The 24,382-nt window shown below is 44.2% G+C and overlaps 1 protein-coding gene across 5 annotated transcripts in view; it reads right to left on the bottom strand.

Moving 5' to 3' along the window:
- LOC145531297 (uncharacterized) overlaps window positions 1-24,382 on the bottom strand; it is a 263,548-nt gene that overhangs the window by 111,729 nt on the left and 127,437 nt on the right. The window contains exon 1 of one of the 5 annotated variants that reach the window (XR_014072339.1): window positions 3,791-3,953. The exons of 2 other annotated variants lie outside the window; for them this stretch is intronic. The gene's annotated coding sequence lies outside the window, so the exon portion shown is untranslated. Of the gene's footprint in view, window positions 1-3,790; window positions 3,954-14,423; window positions 15,841-20,498; window positions 21,321-24,382 lie in introns of those variants that run through there. 2 more of the 5 variants (XR_014072341.1, XR_014072340.1) reach the window with 2 other exon arrangements.

Below are 24,382 nucleotides of genomic sequence, written 5' to 3'. Positions count from 1 at the left end.
AGGGGAAAAAAAACTAATTTGAAAAGATACACGCATCCTAACATAGCAGAACTATTTACAGTAGCCAAGCTATGAAAGGAAGCCAAGAGCCCATAGACAGATGAATGGATAAAGAAAATGCGGTACATGTATATAATGGAATACTATTCAGCCACAAGAATAATGCAGTTCTGTCATTTACAGCAACATGGATGGACCTAGAGAATATTGTGCTTTGTGACCTTAAGTCAGGCTATCACCTGCTCTCCCAGAAACCTGCTCTCCCAGGCTCTGCCTTGGGGGCCCCACCAATAAAATGTCCGCAGTCTACTTCAGAGGACTGCTGGGCCAGTCAAATGAGTTAACACAAGTGAAGTGTTTAGGATAGTGGCTGACACACAGTTTTAGTTATTTTTATTAAATAGAAGCCGGAGAATGTTGCATTACGGATGCTGTATTAATCATAGGGGACTCATCCAATGAAAAATGCTTATCAATTAAAATGTCTTAAGCAGGTAATGAGTTAAACAGAAAAGATTGGCCTTGCTGATGTGTAAAAGATAAATTGTTGAGGAAAAGAGTGAAAGAGCACTGTGTACTGAGGAAATGGCAAGTCATTTACTACCAAAAAAGCATAAGGTCCATGAGATCTGAAGTATAGCAAAGAACAGTCAATGAAAGAAGAAATGGGGGGTATAGGGTGTCTTTGCCAATACGAGCTGCTGTAATAAAGTACCAAAGACTGGTGACTCATGAAAAACAACAATTTACTTCTCACAGTTCTGGAGGCTGGAAGTCCAAGATCAGGGTGTCAGAATGGCCAGATTCTGGTGAGAAACTTCTTCCCACCTGTAGACCCCTGCCTTCTCATTGTGTCCACATAAGTGTCTGAGTGAGGGCAAGACAGCTCCCTGGAGTCCCTCTTATAAGGACACTGGTCCCATTCAGGGGGGCTCCACCTTCATGAAATAATCACGTCCTAAGGCCCCACCTCTAATACCATCACTCTGAGAATAAGTTTCAACAGAGGAATTTTGAGGGGCCACATTAAGTCCATTGCAATGAAAATCACCAAAGTTTTTTTGAACAAAGTAAGTCATTAATTATACTTTTGATCCAAGTGTCAGAAACACAACTCAAACTGGCTTAAGCAAAATGTATAGGAACTTTCTGTGGTAAAGCTAATCCTAGACTAGATTAGATTTAGATTCGCTCTAGACTAGCTAAACTAGCCAGACCATTAATAGAATCAAACTGAAGTGATTTCTTCAGGACATGGTTCCCTCCATCCTTAAAGTCTGCTTTATACCAAGTTGGCTTCATTTAGCCCCAGGTGTTCCCCAATGGTGACCAAGAGGGCCATCAATAGCTCCAGTCTTACAGCCAATCAGGAAAGCCATGCTGAAGGGAGGGAGCATTTCAGGGCCCACTCTCATTGGTCGACTTTGAGTCAGTGGACATCCTTGAACCAGTCACTGATGCTGAGGTGGGAAGCTTTGATCTGTGATTGGTCAGACCTGGTCACATGCCTATTGCTTTGTGGGGTGGGGTGATGGAATATGGCTTAAAGAGCAGGAAAGGGATAGTTTCGAATAGGAAAATCAGAGGTGTGTGTGTGTGTATGTGTGCCTGTGCTTTATAGTCTTATGTTGTTTATTTTGTTGTGGTTGTGGTTGTATCATTTTACCAAAAGAAAAAGAATGGATTCTAGGCAAGCAAAAATAATACACGTCCATAGTATAATGTGTTTTTTTATATGTACTTTTGAAAGTAATGTGGATTTGTGTGAATGAAGAGTAGAGCAGGGTTGTCAAATGTGTAACGACCTGGTTATCTCCACCCCTTCCTACACGCATGTCAGATGTGACTAATTCATTGCTAGTCCACCCAGACTTCTTCTCTATTGATTCTACATGAGTTGCCATCTGTCAGTCTGAGTGAGAACTATTTGCCACCCCTGGATTGGAGGCAAGGAGTCCAGTTTTTTCCTCTCTCTTAGATACCATATCTCTGATCTTTATCAGCTAGAAGGAAATAGATAAAGTTGGGGCTGGATGATCTCTCATATCTCCAAGGGAAGAAATGAGTCCAAGGCTACAGAGCTGGAGTTTGAACTGAGGTGTCCTGAATGCCAGCTAGGAGAATATTCTCTAAGAATTAAGAGCCCAGGACTCAGATTGCTGTGTTTACATTCCATCTTTGCTACCTACCAACCCTGTGATCTTTGGCTAATTGCTTCACCTCTGTCAGCTAGCTTCTTCTGTGAGATGAAAATAACAACTTCCCCAGGGTCACTGTGATGATGGAAACAGCAATGCAACCAAAGCAGTAGCCCAATACATACTTAGCTCTCAAAAATTGGAAGTTATCTTTGTAATCATGGTTAATACACCTTCCTGCTGTTTCCCAGTTTCCAGGCTCTTACCTTTTTTTTTTTCAATTCAGTCAAGGAAGGAAGTGAGGAAATTAAGATAACCAAGTGGTTTAGTGACAACGTTATATAAACCTGTGTCTCCCTGTGGATCCTTCCAAGCTGTATAGAGAACAGCATTTGAATTTCCAAAAGTAACTTAGTAAACTCTCTTATCATTGTAGAGTGAGGAGGCTGGTTAATCAAATATAGAGAAATCAAAGTTAATCAAACAAGGAGTTACTGTGTTGATGGAGTTGGAATTAGCCTTACTAAAAGAATTAAGACACAGCAGAAACACAGCCAAAGATGCCTCGAGGGATCCCCATTGCCCACAAGCGCAAACACTTCAGAACCTGACTCCCAGTGATGTTTGGCCACTGGGGTCCCAGGTGGCCTCCACTCCTGCCCTCATGGCAGAGACTCAGGTGCCCACATGGAGCTCCATGGCTTTGCTTGTGTCATGCCACCCCTCTTGAAGACCTCCATCACATCACACTGCCTTTCTGCACTACTGCGTCTCCCTCTATAAATGGGCAGAATGAATTCTTGGATTTCATCACGGAAATGTCGGGAGTTTGAAGAAGGGCCATGTGTGTAAATGTGCCAGGAAGATGCCTACCAGGCTGTAGGTGCTTCTAAAGCTTCAGCTGAGCCTGAATGCGGGTACCTAGAAAACCTCTGATCCAAAAGTGATGATATGATAGAAGATCAATGGCCCCCAGATCAGGGAAGACATAGGAAGTGTGCTCAGTCATCGAAGAAAACCATAGAAATTCTATTCCAGTTAAAATCCTTTCTCTGGACCCCACTGCTGGCAATAACAGACTTGTTAGGATACAGAGTGATAAAGCCTGATCATAGTAATCTTAGGAGATTCTATTCCACAGGATCTACCTGGGCCCTGTACATTTAGACTGAGGACCTAAAGACTGAAAAATAAAGAGACAGATTCTACAGGTGTACAATGACCTTTAGAACTCCTTGCCAACCCCTGTTCCCACTAGGATTTTCGAAATGACCTTAGGCCCAGTTGCTTGGATGCCTAAAGTGAAAGTGTTAGTCACTCAGTCATGTCTGACTCTTTTTGACCCATGGACTATGTTTGTTCACGGAACTTTCCAGGCAAGAATCCTGGAGTGAGTAGCTATTCCCTTCTCCAGAGGATCTTCCCAACCCAAGAATCGAACTCGGGGCTCCTACATTGCAGGCAGATTCTTTACCATTTGAGCCACCAATTGCTTGGATGTCTAGGAACATTTGAATTTGCACTTTATTTTGCTGCTTCTATTTATCTAGTTTTAGGACCTTGTGCTAACGCCCCATACCTTTCTTACAAAATCCTTTTAGGACCCTTCTAAGAACCCATATTCCCTTCAGGAATCTTTAGAAGTTAAGTACCAATCAGATGCCTGGAGATGTTGCTTGCTGTGACTTCCTGAAGATCTTGGCTCTAGCAAGAATGAGCTATTTATGAGCACTGAGTCTGGAGCCAGACTGCCATTTGCTAGCTGTGTGACATTGGAGCCAGTCTTTTAACTTCTCTGTGTCTCTTTGGCTCCACCTGTTAAATAGGAATAACAGTGGCATATATCATGTATGGTTTGGGGAAAATTAAAAGAGATAACCCACATAAAGTGCTTCCCCACTGTGTCCCATAAATATTAGTAGTTATTGCACACTGAAAGCACTGGGGTATTTTGTCAGCCCAGTATTGCATGAGTACTCTGGTGTGGGGTTCCCTGGGCTTATGAGAGTCTGTCAAAGCCTGTCGGCAGCTCAGGGTGAGGCTGGAGGGGAAGGACTTGACTGTGTTTCAAGCCCGCCCTTTATGTTCATCATTCCCCCAGGGCCCTCTGGTAACCATGGCAACCCAGCTTACAGGTTGCCAAGTTCACAACAATATATTTCCAAGCAAGAAGTTTTGCTGACATCACCCATCCTGATGAGAAGACAATGAAGACTTGTGGGTCCTCACTGGTACCTGTGCCAACATGAAGACATGAGAGCCTTTGTGCCATCTTTTTTCACATGTCTACCTAAACAACGATGTCCATGCAAAAATAGAGCTGTTATTACTAATTGGCCAGCATGATAAACAGAATTGACCATAATGATAACCTTGATCATCCCTTACTAAGTGAACTGAGCCTGATCTTTGGGGTTTCATGAGCTGAGATCCTCTTTTGACACAGCTATTTGCTGTGTGACCCTGAGCAGGTAACTTAACCTCTCTGTGCTTCTGTTTCTTCAACAGCAAAATGAGAATGGCCTTGAGTGTAAAGGGACAAAGTTTTTCCACTAGTCATGTACAGATGTAAGAGTTGGACCATAAAGAAGGCTGAGCACCAAAGAATTGATGCTTTCAAACTGTGGTGCTGGAGAAGATGCTTGACAGTCCCTTGGACAGCAAGAAGATCAAACCAGTCAATCCTAAAGGAAATCAATCCTGAATGTTCACTGGAAGGACTGCTGCTGAAGCTGAAGCTCCAATACTTTGGCCACCTGATGTGAAGAGCTGACTCATTGGAAAAGACCCTGATGCTGGGAAAGACTGAGGGCAGGAGGAGAAGGGGACGACAGAAGATGAGATGGTTGGATGGCATCACTGACTCAATGGACATGAGTTTGAGCAAACTCCGGGAGATAGTGAAGGACAGGGAAGTCTGGTGTGCTGCAGTCCATGGGGTCCCTAAGAGTCGAACATGACTTAGCAACTGAACAGAAAGGGACAAAGTAGGTGATTAAATAGTTAATCCCACTTAGGGATTGTAAGAATATGGGAGACCCCTGAAGTTAATGATTACTCAAGAGAGCAGGTTTGCTTAACCACAAAACCAAGCAGGCTTGCTTAGCAACAAAACCATGCAAGAGAAGCACAAGACATCCCCCCAAAACAATAAAACAGTGGTGGCATGAGATCTGCATCCTGCCCAATGAGCTTAGTAAGTGAATGACCCAAACACATGCTCTCTGCTCTTATAAAGAACAATAATCTGTGGAACTAGCTTGACCACAAAGGGACAAGAAAACACTCCCCTGCCTAACCTAGAGGAGGAGCTGATGATGGAAGCGTGATGTCTACTCAAGAAAGACAAAGTTTTCCCCCCTGCCCACTTTTCCTTTGATTACAAAGCTGTAGCCCAGTAAGTTCTCAGGGTATGGTATTCCTTGCCCTCCCACTTGTAAACCTCACAAGCGTCCTATTCTACATCATTTCTTATCTATCCCTTTGCCTCTCGCTGAATTCTTTTTTGTGCTGAGACATAAAGAACTGTGGTAGCAGGAACTCTTCAGAGCCACCCAAAACAACATCCAACGGTTTCAGCCTAATGCATCTCAAATGGTTCTTATGAAGAATACACAAGGTAGTGTATGGTAAGGTTCACAGCACAGTGCTTGGCACACAGTAAAACCTACAGTAACTGTGCATTGTGGCTCTTGTTATCTGCTCGTGCACCCCCGATTCTCTGCTTCTGCCTTCTCTGAGTCTTCTGCCAAGAACATCCTTCATGGCAAGCCTCGAATCCCTGCCTAATGAAAACACACTGGATTTTCCCCTTAAAACAACGGCACAAAGATTCATTTGCAAAGACCTTAATCAAAACAGAATTTATAATGACAAAAATTGCAAGCCATGTAAATATCCAACTATAGAAGATTGATTCAAGAGAGAAAGATAATTCATGCAATAGAATATTATTCACCTGTTTAAAATGATAATGCACATCTGCATTTATTAATACAGAATGGATTGCTCTATTACAAAATAAAAAGTAGATCATGAAAGAATATCCATAGGATGACCATGTTTTAGAGATAGGTAGGTAGGTAGATAGGTAAGCAGATAGATGTCAAAATATTAATAGTTGTTGGCTAACTTTCTTTTGTTCAGTTTTCTTTGTGTCTTTTATAATTTTTACCCATAAATGTGCATGCCGTGTGCAATAAAATATCTCTAATACAACCATGAAGTCAATACTAATATGTTAATATATAATATTCATTTTCCAAGGTACAAGTCAAATCCACTTCCACCACAGGCTTTCCTGAATATCTCTGGCTCACAGAGAATTTCCTCTTTCCTTCTCCAGAGTCCATGCAGTTCTTTGTGCATCTCTGAAGACATTTATCACATCTTACTCTGCCTCTGCCTGCTCAAGCCAATATTCCTAGGGAGCAAAGGTAGCCTTGCTTCGTCCCTGTGGGCATCAGTCGGTGAATGCATGGTTGAATGAGTGAATGAATGAATGCATCCTTCACTCTTCAAAATTCTGGTGTGATGTGCTCTCCTTTGGGAGACTTTTCTAGACTCCTTCCCTCTTTTCTCAATGCTTTGAGTGCTGTCTCCCCTAGAACCGGCCAGCCTGAGCTCTCCTTCCAGTTCTAACTCTCTTCTGTTGGATATTAAGGGCAGAAACAAGGGGGCCCAGTTGGGAATGCACTGAACACAACCATGATTCTAAGGGTGTCAACAGCAGCCCAGGCAGTGGGGAAGGGCTTTCCAAGAAGGGAGATACTGTATGTGATGTTTACCCTGACTCTTGAAAGCAGAGCAAAAGAAGATGGTATGGATCTAGGAGCTGCTGGGCTCTATATTCACATTCTCCAAAAGGGCTTGCAGTTTTGATCATTTCTTTTTTATTTTTTTTACTTTTGGCTGCACTGGGTCTTCTTTGCTGCACACAGGCTTTCTCTAGTTGAGGCAAGTGGGGGTTACTCTCTAGTTGTGGTGGCTTCTCCTTTCAGTGGTTTCTCTTGTTTCCGAGCATGGGTTCTAGGACATGTGGGCTTCAATAGCTGCAGTCCACGGGCTTAACTGTCCTGAGGCATGTGGGATCTTCCCGGACCAGGGATCCAACCCATGCTGCCTTCATTGGCAGTCAGATCCTTAACCACTGGATCACCAGGGAAGTCCCCAATAATTTCTTTAAATGCAACATGATGGCATGCTTGTTTAGTGCTACCAAAATGTCATGTTCTCCCTGTATTTGCCAGCCTCATGTTTCATTAGGTTAGGGCCATGTGACCAATGGACTGGAAGAAAAAACAAGATATGTGTCTTCTGGCCCCTAGCCTTTAAGAACTTGTGTGGCACTTCCTCCAGCCCCTTCTTCTCCATCTGCTGCAACTTGAAGGCCATGTGCTCCCAGTTGCCCAGGCACATGATATAAAAAGCTGGCTGACCACCACTGAGCTTTGCATGACCAATTCAATGACCTTTTCTGTGTTAAGCCAACTGAGATGTTAGGGTTTACTTCGGCACAGCCTAGCCCATTCTGACTAACCCAGCACACACACTTTATCCAACCTCTGTTCTTGTTCAATAACCTTCACAAGAAGGTGACCCTGCATTTTACAAGGTTAAATTTTTTTCAATCTCACTTACACAATGATAGTGGGGTTTCACTCCACTGATGGATACAATAAATAAATATTTGTGTGTAAAAATGGAAAAAGAAAGAAAAGTCTTCCTATCTCCCGATGAACCCAGCAGCTGCCTCTAAAAAGCAGGAGAGTCTGGCTCTTAATTAGGCATTTTTCCCTGTCCTTGAGCTTAGCAAAAGGGGGTCCAGCCAAACTGAATTCATCACCTTCCAACGATTTCCTCTCGTGCAGGGACAACAGCATCAATTAGGCCCCAGGATGGATGCTGGTAAAACTTCGCTCCAACAAGCCTTACTTCTCAACCTGTCTTGCTTCTAATTGTTCATTTATTTCTCTCACAAACAATGTCAATAGCCCAGATGCAGCTTTTCTGAAGCAATGTCTGCTCCCCAGGGAAGAGGGCTGTGGGAAGCAGCTGAGTGTGGCGTGAAGGTTTCCATGGTAATTACGCACCAACCACCAGAAGGCTCTGCCCGGTGAAATCCCTCGTTAGCCACCAGCCAGCTAATTAGAGGAGGCCTTTAGCACTTGCTCGCATTCTGGAACATTTGTTCCTGGTGGGTTAGGAATGGACACTCAAGGCTTTGGGCAGTCTCTTCAGCCCCAAGTCCCAGGGAAAGTCACATGCACGAAGGGAGAGTAATTTATTCCCGTGGCCTGTGGAGCAGCAGACAGCTGACAGCCTTCTCTTGGCATCTGGCAAACACCAAGATGAGTTCATGGCAACCAGCCCAGGACAGGGGGGAAGGGACCATTAAGGGAGGAAGGGATCCTAACTTTCCATTCCGAGGAAGACCCAGAGAGCAACCAAGGGCACAGGGGACAAAATACTGCCTTTGAGAAGAGTGTGGTGGGAGTGTGAGCAGGGAAACACGCTGCGGCCAGGTGTGTCACACAGGGCACCGAGCTCTGAAGGCTCTCAGGCTTGGTTAAGTGCTCTGCTGTCGCTATCTTAAAATGTTTAAAGATTCTTTTTTAAATTTTTTGTGTTTTACTTTTTCCATTGTTGTGTTGTTTTCTGCCATCACAACGTGAATCAGCCATAATCATACGTACATTCCCTCTCTCTTGAGCCTCCCTCCCCTTCTCCCACCCCACCCCTCTAGGTCCTCACAGACTGCCAGGCTGGGCTCCCTGTGTTATACAGAAACTTCTCACCAGCTGTCCATTTGACGCATGGTAGTGTATACATGTTGATGCTACGTTCTCCATTCATCCCACTTTATCCCTCCCAATTACATCCACATGTCCATTCTCTACATCTGCGTGTCCATTCCTCCCCTGCAAACAGGTCCATCAATACCATATTCCTACATTCCATCTATATAAAGCCCAGCATTCTCGTTTTTCACTGAGCCCTACAGTATTATATAGCCGGTCCCAGGTGCTCAGGTGGACAGGTTTTCTAAGCAGGTAAACCAAGGCAACAACTGTGGACATGGAGAAAGCCTCTATGCACCCAATTACCCAGGACCCCCCTGGGCCACAAGATACTGGATCCACGAAACACTGTGTCGAATCTCAGCCAAGTATGGACTCTAAGAGCTCTGACTCTCGAGTAGAAAAGACAGGGGTCCAAGATCCAGCTTTGCCAGGCATTCCCCACGTGTTCTTGGGTAAGTGACCCAACCCCTCTGCACCCCAGGTTCTCCTCTACAACATGAAGATGCTAGTTGGCAGCTATTTCATAGTGTTATAGAAAAGATTGGCACAAAATTGTTGCTTAAGAAATGTTCCCCGATACCCTTAATACCATCACTGATACTTTTATGATGATCATATTTTCATCTTCCTATTGTTACAAAGCCCCCCACTAAGTCTCCTGAGGACCCCCTGAGATATTCACGCTGCCTGGGAGCTGGTCTCTTTGGATCGATATCCTGCAGAAGGACAAGGGAGGCCAAAGCACTAATCCTTTCCTTCTCAAATCTTCTCTGCTCCAGTGCCTTTAGAAAGAAAGAAAGTGAAGTCGCTCAGTCATGTCCAACTCTTTGCGACCCCATAGACTGTAGCCTACCTACCATGTTCTTCCGTCCATGGGATTTTCCAGGCAAGAGTACTGGAGTGGGTGGCCATTTCCTTCTCCAGAGGATGTTCCCAACCCAAGGATCAAACCGGAGTCTCCCGCATTGTAGGTAGATGCTTTACCATCTGAGCCTCCAGGGATTGCCTTTCCCCTTGTGCAAATCAGCCCCACCCCTCTCACCCCCAACCACGGCCCTAGCAATTAGCTCCACCTTTAAACTTTCAGAATTTATTTTCACCCTGTAATTGTACTAAGGAACCCACCCTAGGGGAGAGTGGCTTGCCCAAGTTCAATAGAACCACAGTCTCATCTTGGCCTTTCAACGTTTTCCACCCCTCTCAAAGACTGTATTTGACTGGGTAACATTGCTTCATTTCTGCCAGCCTCCAAAAAGTACTTCACTGCGCTTTAAATTTACAGAGTCTGCTCCTTCCTTATAAATTCACTCAAATCCCCCAGGATATAGTTATCTCCAGGAAAATCAAGCACCTTTTGATTGGGGGCTGGTCAGAGTGAGACCCTGGGCTCAATGCATCAGTGGGCAGGAGCTGCTTATCTTAAGCAGTGGCAGCAAACCGGGTGGGAGTCTAATTGGCAAACAAAAGGAGAAGAGGCTGTTAGAGCGTGACCTGAACTTGGCTAGTCCTGCCGGGAAAGGGCAGCTGTGCTGTGCTTAGTCATTTCAGTCGTGTCCGACTCTTTGCAACCCCATGGACTGTAGCACCCCAGGCTCCTCTCTCCATGGGATTTCCCAGGCAAGAATTCTGGAGTGGGCTGCCATTTCCTACCCCAGAGGATCTTCCCAACTCAGGGATTGAACCGGCATCTCTTATGTCTCCTACATTGGTAGGTGGATTCTTTACCACTAGGGCCCCCTGGGAAGCAGCTGGGGAAGGGCAGCCCCATCCAGAGGTTAGGAAAAGCAGACTAGGAAGAAGCACATGGCTCCTGAGAAACGACAGCTGGTGTGTCCAGTTCTCAGAAGAACACAGGCTCTGGCATCAAAGGGAATTGGGTGTAAATCCCTCCTCTGCTGTTTACTAGCTGTGTGACTTTGAGCTGGTTACTCTCCCTCTCTGAACATGTTTCTTTGTGTGTAAAATGAGCATAATAATGTGTGCCTCTCAGGGTTGTTGAAGTGGTTGAGTGAAATAATCCATGCAAAGTAGTGTGGGCATTGTGTTGTGATTAGTCATGTCTGACTCTTTGTGACCCGATCAACTGTAGCCCCCAGGCTCCTCTGTCCATGGGGATTCTCCAGGCAAGAATACTGAAGTGGTTTGCCATGCCCTCCTCCAGGAGATTTTTCCAACTCAGGTCTCCCACATTGCAGGCAGATTCTTTACCATCTGAGCCACCAGGGAAGCCCACGAATACTGGAGTGGGTAGCCTATCCCTTCTCCAGGGGAACTTCTCAACCCAGGAATTGAACTGGGTTCTCCCGCATTGCAGACGGATTCTTTACCAACAGTGTGGGCACTAGCACCCAGCAAATGTCCATCATCCTTGTGGTCACCATCATCATCATCATCTTCATCATTGGTATTGGCAAAGAGATCTTTGGTCTGTCCTCAGCCCTTCCTGGTGATTAAGCGAGTGCAAGGGCATTGAAAGACAGTAACAGAATTCATCAGAGCCATAAAAACAACAATAAAAGAGGGAGAGAGACATTCACATTTTTGGCAGCCTCACTCTGGACCAGACAGCATAGCTGGCACTGCCATGCGCATCTTCCCATTTCATCTCCACAACCTGCGAGGCAACTGGCACATGTGCCCCCATTTTACTGACAAAACAGCTGAGCTTCCCCCAGATGAAGTGACTTGCCTGGAGTCACCAGCTGTGCGTATGATCAGGGGGCTCATACCGGGTCCACTCAGGTCCGGGGGCCGTGATGGCAGCCAGGAAAGACCAACCCTGAGTCGGTGGTCTCCGGAAACCCCTGTCCCCTCGGACAGGGACGAAGAGGACACAGCAAGGAAAAGTGAGTGAACGGTGGCAGGAAAATGAATCGAGGAGTGGGGAGGAGCTGCCTGCCATTAATCATCATGAAGAATAGGTCCCAGAGAGCTGCCTTGGGCTCCACGGTGATTAATGACCTTTTTAATTTTCCTGCACATCATCCCAATTATGCAGGGCCACTGAGGGAGGTCCCACCTTCCCTGGGGAAGCAGGGAGGTCTGGGCAATGCCCTGAGCGAGGCAGAGAGGAGGGCTCTGGGGAGACCCTGAGCTGTTTTCCGAAGACCCTGGGCCTGGGGGCAGGGCTTGGAGGAGCTGCAGATCCGATCCCAGAGCTTGCTGGGACACGGGGCTAAGGAAAGACAGTGCCCGTCTCTGGAGAGACTCATGATGGGCACCACTCTCTGCCCTCAAACTCAGTTGCAAAGAAATAGAATCATTTTCTTACCAACTCAACCAATTTTTCTCTTTTGAGTTCCCATGCTTCCCAAATGGCCGAAGCTTAATCTTGTGCCTGAGTTGTGTCTAAGTTCTGGATGTCATGGACTGAGAGTCTGGGGCAACTGGTTACTTGAGATTCTCCACGAGGTGGGCATGGATCTCCTGGTTCATCCATCATCCAGTCCGACCCTCAGCTGTCAGCCCATAGAGGCTGCTGCTAGGAAACCTCACGCTCCCATTCCGTGGCTCTCTCTGTGCTATCGTGTGCATCGTGCGCTCAGTCGCTCAGTCCTATACCTTTTCTGTGACCCCACGGACTGTATCGCACCAGGTTCCTCTGTCCTTCAGATTTTCCAGGCAAGAATGGCAGAGCGGGTTGCCATTTCCTTCTCTGGGGGATCTTCTTGACTCGGGAATCGAACCCGGGTCTCCTGCATTGGCAGGTAAATTCTTTATTAATGAGCCACCTGGGAAGCCCCTCTTTGTTATTACCTCTGCACCAAAGAGCAATGGGGCCTTGAAAAGGCCGCCTCTGGTCCCAGTTTCCAAGATGGACCAGACCTTTCTGAGGTCTCCAATGCTCCAAAATGATGGTCTATTGAGAATCAAGGCATAGGGGCTGCTTCCGAGGTATGTCATTCCCTCTCTCGGCTCCTCTCCTTATCCCAGCCCAGGGCAAGGCACAGTGCATCAGCCATCCTCCCCTGCTTCTTAGATCATGCCAATATTAGCCAGTCTTCTAAATCGTCCCTCTCCCCAAAGTTCAAACTTTTTGAGCACAAAAGCCAGAACCAGGAGTTTATTTCTGTTTGCCAACCTGAGGTATTAACTGCAATACTAAGCCTCTTTCTCTCTCTCTGTCCTCCTTCTTTCATTTTGAGAAGTAGGGTGTAGGACAGAAGAAAAATCAGGGAAGAACCATTGGTGAATATCTCATAAGTATTCTCCCGCCACACATGCAGAAGGCTACGGAGAGGCTCAGAAGGAGGAATGAGCACGTCCTATAGGAAAATCAATAAAATTGGTCATGCAGAGAGCTGTGTTTCTTCATTATTGAGGGCACAGGCTTCAGAATCCGACAGATCTTGCTTCAATCTGGGGCCCCTACTTCCTACTGTGTGACCTTGAGCAAGCAGCTTCTTCTCCTCCAGCCTCAGTGGCCTCATCTGTAAATGGGGAGAAGCAAACCTGCTGTGTGATCAGCTAAATGGCACACACAGAAAGGCTTTGCCAAGTCCTCCGTCTGTACTAACCAAAAGAACAGAGACAATTGGAGATGGAAGGAGAAAGAGCAGGTGAGAGAAGGGAATAAAATTTGGGGAAGAGGAACCCAGAGGAGAGAGAGAGGATTGGGGCTTCACCAGAAATAGAAATTACAGAGATGGGAGGAAGTAGCCAGACCGGGAATAAGTAAGGGAAGAGTGGAAGCTGGATTTGAATTGTTGCCCTGGGTGGGCTGGGCTGAGCCTCGATAAGAAATAGCTAAAGCAGTGCTTCCCACATTTCAGCATCACGTGGATGACTTGGGGGTCCTGTCAGAAGGCAAACTCGGAGTCAGTAGTTCGGGGTCAGGGGGGACTGTCCAGCTAGCTCCACGGGATGCTGGTCCTTGGACCACGCTCAGGTGGTGAGGGACTCTTGGTCACCTGGATGAGATGGCATCACTCCAGGTATTTGAGGGGCCCCGGTTCATTCTGCATCCTGGGGAAAAAATCCCTCTTCTCTCCCCTACAGTAATCCTCACTAATGTCTTGGTAATCTGCACCTCCACTTTTTGTCAATTTATTAATCAGGGAGACATCAAGAAATCCTGTCTGTCGTTTAAGCTTCCGGAGTTGACTTAGCAGCAGGGAAAAGGCTTTCATACCTCCGGGATCTGGAACAACTGTTAACTTGCATCTTCCTCTCTTCTGGTGACTTTGGCAGGATGGTCGGAGAGTAGTCACTAGCCCCGTTCATGTATTTCCTGATTTCCAGCCTTTACCAGTCAACACACACACACTGCTACCGTAGAAACAAAATTATCTGACTACCTAAAAGCAAACTCCTTATAGCATCCTTCAAGGCCCGAACGATCTAGCATCTGCCTCCTTTGTTCACCTCTTCTCGGCTCTTTGCCCCTCTCACTAGGTACCAGCCGTACCTGCTCCCCTCTGTTCCTCTAAGGCAGGGTTTTTCAAACCTGGCTGCATTTTAGAATCACCAGGGCAGGGAGTCATTTTTTTTTTTTTTTTAATATATAAATTCCTAAAACAAACCACAGACCAATAAGATCACAGTCTCTTGGAGATGGGAATCAGGCATCAGTAAATTCTAAATCCTCCCCAAGAGAGCGGAATCTTTAAAAAAAGGGTACAAATGAACTTATTTACAAAACAGAAGTAGAGTCATAGATGTAGAAAACAAACTTATGGTTACCAGGGTGTAAGAAGGAAGGAGAGGGATACATTAGAAGCCTGAGACTGACATATACACACTATTATATATAAAGTAGATAACTAATTAGAACCTACTGTACAACACAGGCAGTTCTACTCAATACTCTGTAATGGCCTACATGGGAAAATAATCTAAAAAAGAGTGGATACCTTATATGTATAAATGATTCACTTTGCTGTGCACCTGAAACTAATACAACGTTGCAAATCAACTCTACTCCAATCAAAGTTTTTTTTTTTAATGAAAAAAATAAGAAGTTCCAATGGGCAGCCAATGTTGAGAATTGCCTCTCTGAAGTTCAAAAGAACTCTGCCCTCACTTCCTTGCTCCTTTTTCTCTGTCTCCAATCCTTAGATCATTGGCCCCCTCCCATCGTCAGATTTCAGCCCCAATGACTCCTCTTCAACAAAGCATTCCACAGACACCTCATATCTTATCGAAAGCCATCATTTGCCTTACATCCTTCCTAGAACTTGTCACAATCTGTAATTCTCCTATTAACTCATATGTTTGTTTATTCTTTGTTCCCTTCACCAAAACTTTCGCCCTAAGACGCCAAGAACCTTGTCTGGTTGTATTGCTACCGTAGCCAGTGCTTAACACAGCCTTTGACCTGTAGTCGGGGTTAAGTACATAGCTGATGAATAAATAAAAGGTCAAGAAGACTTTGCAGAACCTTCCATGTAAGAGGCTCAGTTGTGACTTAGTTTCCCACCTGTCACCTAGAGTCACACTACGTGAAGAAGGACTGGGCCTTCAGAAAGATGTTTCCCATATGAGTGTATCCCCATCCTTACTTCCCAATCTCTCTCCTTAATCAGTAATGACCTCTCTCTGGGGACTCCTCTTCCAAGCCTTCCAACTCAATGCCCCTAACCTGTGCTCTTTGGAAGCCACACACCTCTCAAAAGGAGGACAACATTTGCTCTTTAAGTGTTTCCATACTCTTGTATCTTGCATACTGTGGAACTCAGCCATGCATTCAGGTCACTCGAGGATCCTGTCTGCTGAACTTGTAGCTTCAAATGAAGAGAGGTGGTGCTGGACCCAAGGAGAAGAGAAAGTTGTGGATGCTCCAATTCTTATTCAGTCTCACCACCAGCAGTAGATTTTCTCCTTAGTTCCTCGGGAAGCTTGCACCCTCACCAAATCCAAAATACAGGACTTCCCTGGTGGTCCAGTGGTTAAGAATCCACCTGCCAATGCACAAGACATGGGTTCAACCCCTGGTCCTAGAAGATCCTACATGTCATGTAGCAAGTGAGCCCATGTGCCACATCTACTGAAGCCTGTAGACCTAGAGCCCAGCTCATTTCAGTTCAGTCACCCAGTCGTGTTTGACTCTTTGTGATCCCATGGACTGCAGCATGCCAGGCCTCCCTTTCCATCACCAACTCCCGGAGTTTACTCAAACTCCTGTCCACTGAGTCGGTGATGCCATCCAACCATCTCATCCTCTGTCATCCCCTTCTCCTCCCACCTTCAATCTTTCCTAGCATCAGGGTCTTTTCAAATGAGTCAGTTCTTCCCATCAGGTGGCCAAAGTATTGGAGTTTCAGCTTCAGCATCAGTCCTTCCAATGATATTCAGGGCTGATTTCCTTTAGGATGGACTGGTTGGATCTCCTTGCAGTCCAAGGGACTCTCAAGAGTCTTCTCCAACACCACAGTTCAAAAGGATCAATTTTTCAGCACTCAGCTTTCTTTGTGGTCCAACTGTCACATCTATACATGCCTACTGGAAAAACCATAGCTTTGACTAGACAGACATTTGTTGGCAAAGTAACGTCTCTGCTTTTTAATTTGATGTCTAGGTTGGTCACAACTTTTCTTCCAAGAAGCAAGTGTCTTCTAATTCCAAGGCTGCAGTCACCATCTGCAGTGATTTTGGAGCCCCCCAAAATAAAGTCAGCCACTGTTTCCCCATCTATTTGCCATGAAGTGATGGGACAAGATGCATGATCTTAGTTTTCTGAATGTTGAGCTTTAAGCCAACTTTTTCACTCTTCTCTTTCACTTTCATCAAGAGGCTCTTTAGTGCTTCTTCACTCTCTGCCATAAAGGTGGTATCATCTGCGTATCTGAGGTTATTGATATTCCTCCCGGCAATCTTGATTCCAGCTTGTGCTTCATCCAACCCAGCATTTCTCATGATATGCTCTGCATATAAGTTAAATAAGCAGGGTGACAATATACAGCCTTGACGTACTCCTTTCTCTATTTGGAACCAGTCCGTTGTTCCATGTCCAATTCTAGCTATTGCTTCCTGACCTGCATACAGATTTCTCAAGAGGCAGGTCAGGTGGTCTGGTATTCCCATCTCTTGAAGAATTTTCCACAGTTTGTTGGTCACAGTCAAAAGCTTTGGCATAGTCAATAAAGCAGAAGTAGATGTTTTTCTGGAACTCCCTTGCTTTTTCAATGATCCAACAAATGTTGGCAATTTGATCTCTGGTTCCTCTGCCTTTTCTTAATCCAGCTTGAACATCTGGAATTTCATGGTTCACAGACTGTTGAAGCCTGGCTTGGAGAATTTTGAGCATTACTTTACTAGTGTGTGAGATGAGTTCAGTTGTGCAGTAGTTTGAGCATTCTTTGGCATTGCCTTTCTTTGGGATTGGAATGAAAATTGACATTTTCCAGTCCTGTGGCCACTGCTGAGTTTTCCAAATTTGCTGGTATATTGAGTGCAGCACTTTCACAGCATCATCTTTTAGGGTTTGAAATAGCTCAACTGGAATTCCATCACCTTCACTAGCTTTGTTTGTAGTGATGCTTTCTAAGGCCCACTCGACTTCGCATTCCAGGATGTCTGATGTGAGTGATCACACCCACTGTGATTATCTGTGTTGTGAAGATCTTTTTTATACAGTTCTTCTGTGTATTCTTTCCACCTCTTCTTAATATCTTCTGCTTCTGTTAGGTCCATACTATTTCTGTCCTTTATTGAGCCCATCTTTGCATGAAATGTTCCCTTGGTATCTCTAATTTTCTTGAAGAGATCTCTATTCTTTCCCATTCTATTGTTTTCCTTTATTTCTTTGCATTGATCACTGAGGAAGGCTTTCTTATCTCTCCTTGCTATTCTTTGAAACTTTGCATTCAAATGGGTATATCTTGCCTTTTCTCCTTTGCCTTTAGCTTCTCTTCTTTTCACAGCTATTTGTAAGGCCGCCTCAGACAACCAATTTGCCTTTTTGCATTTCTTTTTCTTGGGGATGGTCTTGATCACTGCCTCCTATACAATGTCACGAACCTCCATCCATAGTTTTTCAGGCTCTCTGTCTATCAGGTCTAATTCCTTGAATCTATTTCTCACTTCCACTGTATAATTGTAAGCGATTTGATTTAGGTCATACCTGAATGGTCTAGTGGTTTTCCCTACTTTCTTCAATTTACGTCTGAATTTGGCAGCCCATGCTTTGCAATAAGAGAAATCACCACAGTGAGAAACCCAGGCACCACAACGAAGAGTAGTCCCTGCTCACCACAACTAGAGAAAGCCTGAATGCAGCAACAAAGGCCCAGGGCAGTCAAAAATAAACAATATACATTTCTCCCATGGCAATGCAGTAATAGTTTTATATGAGGAAATTATAAATCCCCTACAACCATAAGAAAAATAAATAACAATTGTCCCTTCCTTCACTAAGCAATGGGCTCCTCTGATGACTCAGATGGTAAAGAATCCACCTGCAATGGAGAAAACCCAGGTTCGATCCCTGGGTCAGCATGATACCCTGGAGAAAGGAAGGGCAACCTACTCCAGTATTCTTGCCTGGGAAATCTCTTGGACAGAGAAGCCTGGTAGGCTACAGTTCATGGGATCACAAAGAGTCAGACAGGACTGAGTAACATTATCACTAAGCAATAACTCCATTATTATTATCCTAGGGACCATTCACCTGTGAGCTAGGACTGTATTATCAGAGACACCATCAGCTGTGCATTTTTATTTCTTATCCTTTTAGGGAAAGAGGTGTGACATCCCCAAATATTCCACCTGTGGCTTCTATGTTCATCCTATCAATCCGATATAGCAATCTTTCTTGAACTTTCCACGTTTTCCCTTTCCCAACATGAGAAAAACAAAATGCTCTGGTAGAGATTTGTTCCCAGAAGAAATGACTGGCTGTCACAAAAAGAAAATCATCTTCAGAGTATGAGCTGATAGCCATGAAGTCCCAGGCAGTGTATCTGGTCCACCAAAATATCTACTCAGTTTTTGGTTGTTGTTTTTTTTTAGAGTGGCAGCTATTCTTACTACTGCTGTTGCTTCTACTTTTGCTACCACTATCGGTTGTTTTCCTAGCACCTAGAGAAAGACTTAGGATACATCAGTCATCTGATGCATGCTTGTTGGATAAATAAGTGAATGAAAGATAAAGCTAGAATTTCTTGTAAAATTGTGTTATAACTTTCCGACATTTCACAGCTGATGTCAGGGCATCTCCCCAAACTCTGTTGCTGAGCCCTGAGTCCTGGCACTCTATTGGTAATTTCCCGGCAACATACTTGCTCAGCCTTTTGAGATCAGGGATGCAAACATTCAGTCCTATTGCCTGGCAGGATATTTACACAAGCCCACAGCCATTAAAAGAGGGCTCCAAAATATATTTGCAGAAATTAAACTGCTGGTATGGATAACTATTAATAAATGCTGAATCAAGACTCAATAGAGTCCCAAAAGGTCGATTCTCTCAAAATGGCATTTTTTGAGAATAAAGATAAGGTACACCAGCATTCAAAATTCCACATGCACGTGTTCAGGATGAAGGAGAATCATTCAGTTGTAGCCTGAGCAGAAGAGCAATGGTGTTTACATTGGAAGAAGCTCCCAGACAAAGGCATTCTTTTCTGATTGAACAAACAAGATAAAATACATTTTTGGCAAATGTGGAGGGTTGGTCCAACTCACCCTTAAAAAAAGAGTTTGCATCTCCTATTTTCATTCTGACTTGGAAAGGAAAGTTATGTCAAACCAACAGGGAAAACAAGTAATTGCTTTTGTTAACTGAGTGGTTACCATGCAACAGGCACTGTGCCAAAAACATCACGTTGATTATCTTGATTACATTAATGTCTTTGGTGTTTTCAGAGAAGTGGAACTGTGCAAAGGTCCCCCAACATGGAACTGAAGGCTGGGTTTAAAGCTTAGGTCTGCCTGGCCCCTAGAAGCCATCCTCTAACCTGCTTTATCTTGGGACTTGGAGGGGATGAGCCTCTATTTTACAGAGAAAATGTATTTATTCAAATCATGAACATAGGAAGCTATTGCCACTGAGCTCTGGTTTAGGCCCATTTCATAAAATAGGTCTTATCCAACAACAGCAGCAGGGGAGAAAAAGAAAAGAAGAAAAAAGCCTGCCATGCAGCCATTTATTTCCTTAAATGCCTCTAGAGTGAGAAATGAGATCAAGAAACTTTGGACCCACATTTTAAGTATTTCTTACCCTTCTAGACAAAGAGGTGTGATATTTTCAAATCTCTCACCTGTGTCATTGTTGTTGTTGTCATTGTCTAGTTGCTAAGTCATGTCTGACTCTTTGCGACCTCATGGACTGTAGCCCACCAGGCTCCTCTGTCCATGGGATTTCCCAGGCAAGAAAACTGGAGTTGGTTGCCAGTTCCTTCTCCAGGGGATCCTCCCAACCCAAGGATCTAACTGCATCTCCGGCATTGGTAGGTGGATTCTTTACCTCTGAGCCACCTGGAAAGCCCTAAGTATAGTCTATTGTTAAACAAAACTAAAGAAAGCTCCTGCAGAAGTAGAATAAAAATCAAGATTAAGCCAAGCAGAGATTTGAAAACAACTAAAGATCCATAATAAAAAAAAACTCATATATCTCTAGGAATTTGCATTTCTCATTAATTCAGCAAAGATTTATTGCTTCCTATGCTGTGCCTACTCTAGGTATTTGGGGCCCATCAGTAAATAAAACATTAAAATTATGTCTTTAGGAAGCTCATACTCCAGCAGAGGGTCATAGGCTATCAAAAAATTAAAACAAATAAAATTATACACTAAGATAAAAAGTGATACATAACACATTATAAAATAAGAAATAAGGAGAGTTAGCAGGGGAGGTGGACAACATTTGAGCAAATACTTAAAGGCAGTGAGGGAACAAACCATGAAGGTATCCAGGGAAAGAGTGTTCCATTCGGAAACAGCAAGTGCAAAGGCCCTGAGGGAAAAACATGGCTGGATAGAATGAAGAATAGCAAGGAGACAGGTGTAGCTGGAATAGAATAAGTAAAGTGAAAAAGGACAGATGATACTAATCCAATAGCTCATGAGGACAAAATGATGCAGGGTCTTAGAGGCTGTTATGAGCACTGCAGATTTTACTCTGCAGTAAAAGTGGTGAGACATTGGTGAGTTTTTGGTAGAAGAGTGATCATGACCTGATGTATGTCAACAGCTCAGTAGAGGACCACTTAGTAGGCCATATAGATGATCAGACCATACTGGGGAGACTTGCTGGGGCTTGAAGCAGTGTTGTCAGCAGAGGTGGTACGAAGTGCTCAGATTCTGCATAGATGCTACAACCAGCAGGATTCCTGATGGTTTGTAAGTGGTGTAAGAGACAGGGAGAAATATCAAAGTTTCCCTCACCCTCAGGGTCTGTCGTGCTTCAGAATATTGCTTCATGATAGAATGAAGTCATCATGATCTGTGAAACATGTAAAAATTAATCATCTGAAATATGAAGATGTAACTGTAATTTTTTCAGTAAGTTTTATTCATAAGGTGTTTAATCCTGTTCTTTAAAACCTTTCACAAAATTTAATGATGAGAGTTCCTGAATAGAAGAGATCAGGACTGCATGTATGAAATTCATATATACATATGAATAATATACTACGTGTATATTATATACAGACTACAAGGCTTCCCAAGCGGCACTATGGTAAAGAATCTGCCTGTCAACAGAGGAGATATAAGAGATGCAGTTTCGATTCCTGGGTCAGGAAGATCCCCTGGAGAAGAAAATGGCAACTCACTCCAGTATCTTACCTGAGGAATCCCATGGACAGAGGAGCCTGTTGGGCTACAGTTCACAGGCTCACAAAGAGTCAGGCATGATAGCAGTGACTTAGTATGCACAAGTATAGACTATATATAGGCTTCCCTGATGGCTCAGATGGTAAGGAGTCAGCCTGCAATGCAGGAGACTCGGATTCCATCTCTGGGTTGGGAGGATCCCCTGGAGAAGGGCATGGCAATCCACTCCAGTATTCTTGCCTGAAAAATTCCAAGGACATAGGAGCCTGACAGGCTACAGTCCGTGGGGTTGCAAAGAGTCAGATATGACTGAGCAACTTTCACTTCACATATACTATGTGCGTTTGTTGCTCAGTTGCGTCTGACTGTGAGCCCACGGACTGTAGCCTGCCAGGCTCTTCTATCCATGGGATTCCCCAGGAAAGAATACTGGAATAGGTTGCCATTCTCTTCTTCAGGGGATCTTCCCGATTCTGGGATCAAACTCAGGTCTATCATATTACAGGCAGATTCTTTAATGTCTGAGCCATCAGGGAAGCCCTACATATACTGTGTGTGTGTGTGTGCGTACACACAAATTTCTCAAAATTTTGATCTGAGATGCTGGAGAAATGGATTGCCATTAACTGAGATGAAGATGATCACAAGTCAAGCACTTTTAGGGAGAATGTCAAGAAGTTTGGTTAGTACATCTTAAGCTTGAGATTCCTACTCAACATCTGGGTGAACAGGTTGAGTGTGCATTTAGATACAGGAATCTGAGTTCAGCAGACAGGTGTAAATGCACCAGGAATCCAGGCCTTGCCTCTTCTTTTTCCCTTTCCTGTTGCTTTAAATAACACGTACATGCTGTTGAAGCCAAAAACTATAGCTCTAGTTCAGACTGTATGTTGACTCCAGATTCATATATTCAATGATGAGAATATATGAGTAGCAACTGACATGGTAAAGGAGAACTCTTCATTTCTGCCTCAAATCTAATTCTTTGTTCATCCTCCCCAGCTCCTAAGATGATACCACCATCCCTCTGTTTCTCAAACCAAAAACTTTGCAAGCCTCTTCATCCTTCTTCTTCCCTTACTTTTCACATCTGATCCAACTGTAGGCAATTTCATTTCATTCTACCTCCAAAATGCACTCCAAAATTGTCCAACTTTCTCTATCTCTACTGTGCACTTCTAATCCAAACAAACTATCTCTAACCTAGAATATAGCAACGCCTGTCTTCTCTATTGTTCTGTTCTCATTTGCACAACCCACAGTCTATCCTTCACAGTGCCACCACTGAGCTCCTTCAGAAACACAAGCATTTAACCTCCCCTCATGCATAAAAGTCCTTCGGTGACTCCCACGGGTTTAAAACACATGCAGTCTCCTTAGCATGCTCTGAAAACCCCTGCATGAGCAGGTTCCACCTACCTCTCCAACCTAAATCCAAGTCAGAACCTTCCAGTAGGATCCAGACATACAGGAGCTCCTCTGTTCCATGGGGTTTCTGATCTTCATCCGCTTTTAAGAGTTTATGTATGCTCTTCCCTCACCCAGGAATATTCTACCCACCGATCTCTGTTTGACCTTGTTTCTTCTCATTATTTGGATCTTGGCTCAAGGTCATCTTTTCAGAATATTTTCTCTACTTGAGCCAAAGCTAACCTACCCTTTCATAGTGATCTACTACATCTTTCCAGTTGTAGAATTTATCACTATCTCAAAATGAGCCTATTTAATTTTTAACCAGCTTGTATATTATCTGCCCTTCTCCACATGAGTCCAAGTTCCATGAGAGCTGCCTTGTTGAGCACTGTACTCTCAATTTCTAATCAGTCCTTGGCACATACTAGACATGAAGAAATGCCTAGTTAATGAGTCAACTTTAGGAAAAAAAAAATGATGTATTGGGCGCATATTAAAAGTCCATCCAGATCATGTAGTTGTTGAAAGATTCTTCTGCAAAGTGAAAGATCAAGTGATAGGACCATCTTCTAAACTACATTCACAGCATCTCTTCAATTAAAGAGACCTTAGACAGCTACTCCACAAGGACTGTGTCACTCATGGGGTGGTGGTAGTCTAGTTGGTGGTTTACTTGCTAAGTTGTGTCCAACTCTTGTGACCCCATGGATTATAGCTCACCAGGCTCTTCTGTCCATGGGATTTCCCAGGCAAGAATACTGGAGTGGGTAGCCATTCCCTTCTCCAGGGGTCTTCCCAACATAGGGATCAAACCCCCTGTGTCACTCATGGGGTAGTCACTAACTGAATCATGGGCCAGCATCAGGAAGGGTCTATCCAAAAAATTTAACCTTCAATAGCCTCTCTAAACTTATGTTAAAAACACAATCTTTTAAGTGACGGCAAATACCACTGGACCAAATGGAGCTGGATCCTAACAAAAAATTTTAGTTACACTGAGCTTCCACTACCATTAACATATTACAAAACTATGGCATGATATCACAACCTGACCCAATCCAGGGTTCCTAACAGATGTTGAAATACAGATGGTTCTTCATTCCTGGTTCCTATTGTAAAGCACCCCCTTGTAAGGCCTCACTCTGAGCTCACAAGTAGTTGTGATCAAGTTATTAAGGAATTACTCTTTTCAAGAATAATTGCATGTTGAGAGAATTTTGAAGGCCAAAATACAACAAGGTATACGAAAATGTCCACAAACTATTACCCAGAGAAATGCATAGCGAAACAGAGAGAGTCTACTTTTCATTAGTCAGA

Source organism: Giraffa tippelskirchi, chromosome 13 (assembly GCF_054371585.1).
Source record: "Giraffa tippelskirchi isolate mGirTip1 chromosome 13, T2T-mGirTip1v1.2.pri, whole genome shotgun sequence".
Classification (NCBI taxonomy): Eukaryota; Metazoa; Chordata; class Mammalia; order Artiodactyla; family Giraffidae; genus Giraffa; species Giraffa tippelskirchi.
The sequence above is the reverse complement of the archived record's forward strand: the minus strand, read 5'-3'. Positions and strand labels throughout refer to the sequence as shown.